Raw genomic sequence first — 8,028 nt, forward strand, 5'->3', positions numbered from 1 at the left:
TGTTGTGGGCGGGTGGGTGTATGGGGGCCCGGTCCTGGCGCAGGGTGCCGCCGGTGCATCGAGCCACCTGGGGGGCTCTTCAACTGGTGGAGGAGGTTGTCACATCTTGCAGGAGCTTTCCTCTCTTCGGGAACTCTCTCTGCAGGAGGGGGGAGATACAGGAGAGGTGGAGGAAGCGTCGGCGCTTCTATTGTCTTGTGTAGTCTGGAAGATGAGTGGATGATGGGGTGGGTGTAGTTTTCTCTGTGGTGGGGTCGGGTGGACTGTCCCGGGCTCTGTGGGGCCGGGCGGCGCTGCTGCACTGGGCCCCGGTCCGGATGGGCCTGGGCCCCCCTTTCCCTGGCGGGTTGCAGAGTATGGGGTGCCTACTGGAGTCAGCCGGGGAGCTGGTCCCAGGGAGGGGTCACTTGCCCCTCCCTTCCTTCCCTCCCCATCTCCAGCTGCCTCCCTCTTCCCGCTCCACCACAATCACCCACACATGCAGGGCCTTGGGGTAGGGGTGTGTCACCAGGGTGCAGAGGAGGCATCCCCCCCCTCTGTCCCCTTCTGGCTGCCTCTGCCTCAATTTTATCCCACAACTTAGACATTCACATTACTCACACTCTCATTACACATACATATAGGATCTTGGGGGTGGGCACGCCACACAGAATCCAAATTACCATCAGGGTGTACACCTCACCCCTGGCGTCGTTGCCCACCTCTCAATTTTAAATACACGTAGACATTGAGGGCTATCAGGAGGGGCTATGCGCCTACCTGCTGCTCTGGCAGGTAGCTCCATGCCCTCCTGGGTTTTAAATGCACCTTAGAACACACATACATCAACACTACATATGAGCGGGTGGAGGGAGGTTTGGAGTCTTCACACACCCCCGTTCTCTGCGGCCTGCTGGAGCTGGGGGCGGGGCTAGGAGGAGGAGGAGTTGGCCGTCCGACTGGGGTCTGGAATGTGGGGCCTCCCTGCTGCTGCGGAGTCGGGGCGGTCTGCTTCTCCCCACCGCAGGGAAAAGGGTAACACCACCTGGGTCTGGGTGCAGTTTCCCCCTCCAGGGGCAAGGGTACCCGGACCCGGTTCTTAGAGTACGCTTGGGGAGTGTGATTGTGTGTACAGCGTCTCTTTATGTCTGTCTCCACGTTGGTTGAGTGTGGAGTAATTGCTTATGAGAGCATGAGAGTGGGAATGGATGTTTGTATCTGTGTGTGCCTGTATGTCTGTGTCTATATGTCAGGTTGGGTATCAGACCCCACCTCTCTGGGGACATCTCAGGCCCTCCAAGGTTTGGAGGCCTATCTCCCCCACCACTTCCCCAGCCGGTGGCAGACGCCCTCAGACATCGGTGCGTTGGTGGTTCTTTGTGTCCGGGGATGGGCGTCCAGGTACACACCGGCTCACTCCTTGGCGGCTGCTTATCGGGGCCTGGAGCCTGGGGCTTGCTCGGGCCACTTCGGAGGCGGGATGCCCTCAGCCTCTCGGCCCGGGGCTCGGTCACTCAGGCACAGCTGGCTGCCGGCGGAGCTCACGGGCACGTCACTGCAACCCCCCTGGCTTCTGCTCCGCGGCTGCTGAGTGACCCCTCATCTGGGGCTCTCCTCAGCTCTTTCTGGGATAGTGGCGCGGCTGCCCCTCTGTTGGTCTTCCTTGGTCTCTTGTGTTCTGGGGGCCTCTGGATGTCTGGAGTTTTGATCTCCTCCATACCTGCTTCATGCCCTGGAGGACGGGGCAGTGGCCCCCCACACCCTCTAGCAGATCATTACATGAAGGAACCTTTTAAAAACAAGTGCGTCCATGCTCACAGGTGTACACACGGGTGATCACACACAAACTACACCCTTTTTGGCTCGTACCTCAAAGCACACTGTGCGCTGTCGATCTTACGTGCTGCACAATAATGTTTAATATTTAGTATTTACTGTCATATTCCCATAGATCACTGTGATGTTGTTTATTACTCTCGTTTTCTTCTGCTTGCTTTCTTCTTTCTTTCTCAACAGGTGATCCAGGTGATCGATATATGTATTTTTTGTCTGCTTATTCTGTTGGTTTTTGGTTTTTTGCCCTTTTTCCCCGTCCCTCTTCCCCGCTGTTTTTCTTTCCCTCTTTCTTTCTCCCCTTTCTTTCCCCAGTCAAGTCTGTCCCATATTCAGCAAGTGAAAATAAAATAAACAATAAAAGGTGAATCAAATGGACCATTACGGCAAGGCTGGGATGGTCCATTTGGTAAAGTAAATCCGTTGGACATCTTTCTTCGCCTTTAGACAATAATTCTGATGGCAAAAAGAACCAAACGGACAGGTTAAAAAAAAAAAAAAAAAAAAGAAGACGCCATCACCACAGCCCTCCACGCTGTGCTGAGTCACCTAGAGCAGCGGCAGAGCTACGTCCGAATGCTCTTTGTGGACTACAGCTCAGCCTTTAATACAATCATCTCGGACATCCTCATCACCAAACTGGTCACTCTTGGCCTCCCTCCTCTCACATGTGCCTGGATAAAGGATTTCCTCACAAACCGGCCCCAGACTGTAAGACTCCGCCCTCATCTCTCCTCCACTCGCACAATGAGCACCGGCTCCCCACTGGGCTGTGTGCTGAGCCCCCTCCTGTATTCTCTCTACACCCACGACTGCAGTCCGACCCACAACAACACTCTCATCATCAAGTTTGCTGATGACACCACGGTAGTCGGACTCATCTCAAAGGGAGACGAGGCAGAGTACAGAGAGGAAGTCCTGAAGCTGGCAGCATGGTGTTCAGAGAACAACCTGACACTGAACACTAAGAAAACCAAAGAGCTCATTGTTGACTTCAGGAGACACAGCACTGACTTGGCCCCCTCTACATCAACGGGGAGTGTGTGGAGAGGGTCCACACTTTCCGGTTTCTTGGTGTCCTCATCTCTGCTGACATCTCCTGGACGGAAAACATCTCAGCGGTCGTCAAGAAGGCCCAACAGCGGCTGCACTTCCTGAGAGTCCTCAGGAAGTACAAGCTGAACTCCAACCTGCTGCTGACCTTCTACCGCTCGTCCATTGAGAGCCTGCGGACATACTGCATCACGGTATGGTACGGCAGCTGCACCAAGGCGGATAGAGCGAGGCTTCAGAGTGTGGTCAAGACAGCACAGAAGATCATCGGCTGCCCTCTCCCCTCCCTGATGGACATTTATTCCTCCCGCTGCCTCAGCAGAGCAGCAAACATTATCAAGGACAGCTCCCACCCTGGCTTCAACATGTTCAGCCTGCTTCCCTCAAGGAAGCACTGCAGGTGCATCAGCACAAAAACCCACAGACTCAAAAACAGTTTCTTCCCCAAAGCCATAACTACCCTGAACTCACACATGCACCGATAACACAGCCCCCCACTTCCCACTTCCTCTATGGACCACCACGGTGCAATACCAATTCTATGTGCAATAACTCAACTGTACATACATAACACTATTTATTACATATCACTTACGGCTTGTAAATTGTACATTTTATATATATATACACATCTTCTTCCATATGTTAATACTGTCCATATGTATATAGCACTGCAGAACTGTACCCCCCCCCCAAGCATGTTTACACTGAGTAGGAGATGCTCTGTATCTCATTGTACAACTGTATAGTGACACTAAAGGCATTCTATTTTATTCTATTCTATATTACTGTTTCAGATATGAAATCTGCCACATAAAAGCCAGGGTGGGAGGGATCTCTACAAACTGACTTACCTCTGCAAGTGTGAGGCTGTTCCTCCGGCCTCAACAAAAATCGGACTCTCCAGTCACAGACAAACAAAAAACTCCAGCTGGGAGATAGAAAACGCTGCCTGGGTCTTGCTGGATGTTGCTGGATGTTGCTGATCAGAGTCCACACATTAGCAGAGTGCTTCTTGGTCCCACTGACCCATGTGGACAGTGACTGTGGAGAACTGTTCTGGCAAACGGAAAAGAGAATTAAAATGACAAAAAGCCAAAGAGGATTTCCACAAAGACTCTCTTGGAATCAGCAATCAGAAAATCATTGGTTCATATTACAATTAAATATGACCAGGCTCCTTAAATGTAAGCAGTTAAGACCTGATTTCATTTACATCCTTCACACAGCACATTTCTCCAGGCTGTCAGGTAAACATAGAATTAATCTCAGGTAACATGACTCACAGTAGAGATTCAGTAGGAAAGATTGCCAGCTCTAATATTATTACCACACCAACAGCTCAGATTTCTAGAAGTATTTAAACAAATGTCTTCTGAATATTCAATTCAGGTTCACAGTGGGAGGGTGGGGGGGTGTTGTGGAATTTTGTAAATAAAATCTGCTGTGATCAAGCTATTTATTACTGCGTGCAGGAGAGCCAACACACATCAAACATCTAAGTTCACAGTCATGTCAGCTCTGCCACAGAAGTCGTGCTCACACTCCTGGAACAGGAGTGGAAGTTACAAGGAACAAGGAACAGGGAGGAAGTTACAAACTGATCATACCACACTTCACACGCCTCGCTATGAAACGGATCAATGGTTAAGCTGTTTTGTGCCCTTGGCCTTATCAGCACCTGTAAAGGGAGTTGTTTTCTCAAACTGCTGATGCTGAAGTAAGTTCATCTAGTCTTAGAAACTTTCACTGAACAGTCTATAACAGTGTCACAACTAAGTGGTTTGAGTTTTTTGGTTTCAGTCATTATGCAAATGTACTGTTTATAAGGTTTGGGGAAACCTGCAGTCAGCTGAGACTGAAGAAGTCACTTGGATGAGTGACGAAACGTTTCTCCCACAAAACGCTACGTCCAAATGAACAGATTCAACTTTTGGAGAACTAAGCATATGCATAAGCACTTAAATACCTTAAATGAGAATAATAGAAACTGTCTATTAGAGCCTGTCCCAGTAGTCATAGGTAGAGCACACCTGGACAGGTCACCAGTCTGTCAGAGGACTAACAGAGAGACAGACATCAGAGTAACAAATCTATTTAAAATTAAAGCTGCAAGCAGCGATATGAGGGCCCTCGCACCCCCGGCGCGTCGAACCAAGCCCAACACCTAAAACCAGCGCTTCCGATCTGATGTCACATTGATGGAATTCATGCATTTAACCACCAGCTAAAATTTCATCTCATTCAACCATTATTATAGTCGTCCCACTAGGTGGCGCTCTAACCATTACTGACAAATGGCATAACAAACGTTTCCGAGCTCGAGTCTCATCACGCCTGCGACCTTTGGGAGAGATTGGACATTGTGTTTTTGAGCGACAGCAGGTTACTGCTTTTTGGCGAGTGATTGAAACTCCACGTGCCGCCATGACCACCCCGTTTCCCTGAACGTAAAAAGCTTCGCAATTTAACATCACAAAGGTCTTTAGATTCCACACACAGGAGATCGCGTAAATCTAATGAAATCCCTTGGAGGAGTTCGTCAAAGTATGAGGCCTGAAAAGAGGGGAAAATGTCGCCAAATTTACACATTAATTTTAAAATGGCTGACTTCCTGTTGGATTTGGGATATTGCTCCAAGAGACTTTTTTGTACATCTTGATATCTCCAATAAGCTTGCCAGGTTTCAAACTCATACATAAAACACAGAGCAGGGGCTGTTGTTTTGAAATTTTGTAGGGGGCGCTGTGGAGCCATTTTGCGCTGTTCAAGGAAAATGAACATATAAAAAGAAATCCCTCATCACATTAGAGGTGTCCGCCAAATTTCAAGACTTTTTAAACTTTTCAAGCCCCTCAAAAGCCACTTCATCTTTCATGGTGAACTGCGTTGCCACCAGGGTGCGCCGTTCAGTTTATAGTCACAATTTTCTCACTGAAGCATCAAGAGGGACTGATGGTGATATTCACCGCTTTTGAGGTGGCCACGATGAACCTGTGAAAATCAGTACAACAAAATGAAAGACATGACATTTCCTGGTGCCACTAGGTGGCGCTCTACGTATTCCTGACAATGGGCATATCAATCTGTTCAGGGCGGGTCTGACATCATCCCTGTAAAATCTGGTACTGAACAGATTGGATTTCATTGAGTTACACTAATTTGTTTCTTCATGGCGAGACCTCAATGTTCGCCATGCTGCTGGGGTCACACCCTTCAGCAAAAACTCACAGTTTTCTCTGTAACCCAAGACCAACTCCTTAAGGCTTTCCTGGAGAAATTTGAGGCTGCAGATGTCACCCATTACAATACTGTACCCCAAAGTGTAAAACATGACATTTCCTGTTCCCACTAGGTGGCGCTGTCCCTGATGTCAAATATGGCAGTTGAAATATGTTCAGGGGTGGAGCCTTATCATATGTGTCCACTTTGGTCAAGGTTGGACAATGTATGACAGAACGAGAGGCAATAAGATTTTCATGGCGAGTCATCGAAATTCGCCGTGGCGCCACGGCCTCACAGTAACCCGAAAACTCAAAAGCTCCGCAATTTAACATGGCCCAGGTGTGTAGTTGACACTGACCAAATATGAAGCTTGTACGATGAAATTCCAATGAGGAGTTCGCAAAAGTTCGAGGCATGGAAATGGCAAAATTAGAGCCAAAATGTCACCTTCACTTCCAAATGGCGGACTTCCTGTTGGGTTTAGGACATGGCCATAATAGACTTTTATGTGCGTCTCCGAACGTTAGATATGTGTTCCGAGTTTTATACATGTAGGTCATACCCATCTCGGGGGCTCGCGTTTCTCATTTTTCTAGGTGGCGCTACTGAGCCAATTTTCCCTGGACATGTCTACGGACATTAAAATACGTAAATTTTCACCAGACCTGACGCGTGTGCAAAATTTCATGAGTTTTCGAGCATGTTTAGGCCCTCAAAAGGCCGATTCATTTGCCGAAATAATAATAATAATAATAATTAAAGCTGCAAGCAGCGATATGAGGGCCCTCGCACCCCCGGCGCGTCGAGCCAAGCCCAACACCTAAAACCAGCGCTTCCGATCTGATGTCACATTGATGGAATTCATGCATTTAACCACCAGCTAAAATTTCATCTCATTCAACCATTATTATAGTCGTCCCACTAGGTGGCGCTCTAACCATTACTGACAAATGGCATAACAAACATTTCCGAGCTCGAGTCTCATCACGCCTGCGACCTTTGGGAGAGATTGGACATTGTGTTTTTGAGCGACAGCAGGTTACTGCTTTTTGGTGAGTGATTGAAACTCCACGTGCCGCCATGACCACCCCGTTTCCCTGAACGTAAAAAGCTTCGCAATTTAACATCACAAAGGTCTTTAGATTCCACACACAGGAGATCGGGTTAATCTGATGAAATCCCTTGGAGGAGTTCGTCAAAGTATGAGGCCTGAAAAGAGGTGAAAAAGTGGCTAAAATTACACCTTAATTTTAAAATGGCTGACTTCCTGTTGGATTTGGGATATTGCTCCAAGAGACTTTTTTGTACATCTTGATATCCTCCATAAGCTTACCAGGTTTCAGACTTATAAATAAAACACAGAGCAGGGGCTGATGTTTTGAAATTTTGTAGGGGGCGCTGTGGAGCCATTTTGCACTATTCAAGGAAAATGATCACATAACAACAAAGCCCTCATCACATTGGAGGTTTGGGCCAAATTCCATGACTTTTGATAATTTCCAAGCCCCTCAAAAGTCACTTCGTCTTTCATGGTGAACCGCGTTGCCACCAGGGTGCGCCGTTCAGTTTAAAGTCACAATTTTCGCACAGAAGCATCATGAAGGACTGATGGTGATACTCACCGCTTTTGAGGTGGCCACGATGAACCTGTGAAAATCAGTACAACAAAATGAAAGACATGACATTTCCTGGTGCCACTAGGTGGCGCTCTACGTATTCCTGACAATGGGCATATCAATCTGTTCAGTGCGGGTCTGACATCATCCCTGTAACATCTGGTTCTGATCAGCCTGGATTTCATTGAGTTACACTAATTTGTTTCTTCATGGCGAGACCTCAATGTTCGCCATGCTGCTGGGGTCACACCCTTCAGCGAAAACTCACAGTTTTCTCTGTAACCCAAGACCAACTCCTTAAGGCTTTCCTGGAGAAATTTGA

Source organism: Oreochromis niloticus, linkage group LG12 (genome assembly GCF_001858045.2).
Source record: "Oreochromis niloticus isolate F11D_XX linkage group LG12, O_niloticus_UMD_NMBU, whole genome shotgun sequence".
Taxonomy (NCBI): Eukaryota; Metazoa; Chordata; class Actinopteri; order Cichliformes; family Cichlidae; genus Oreochromis; species Oreochromis niloticus.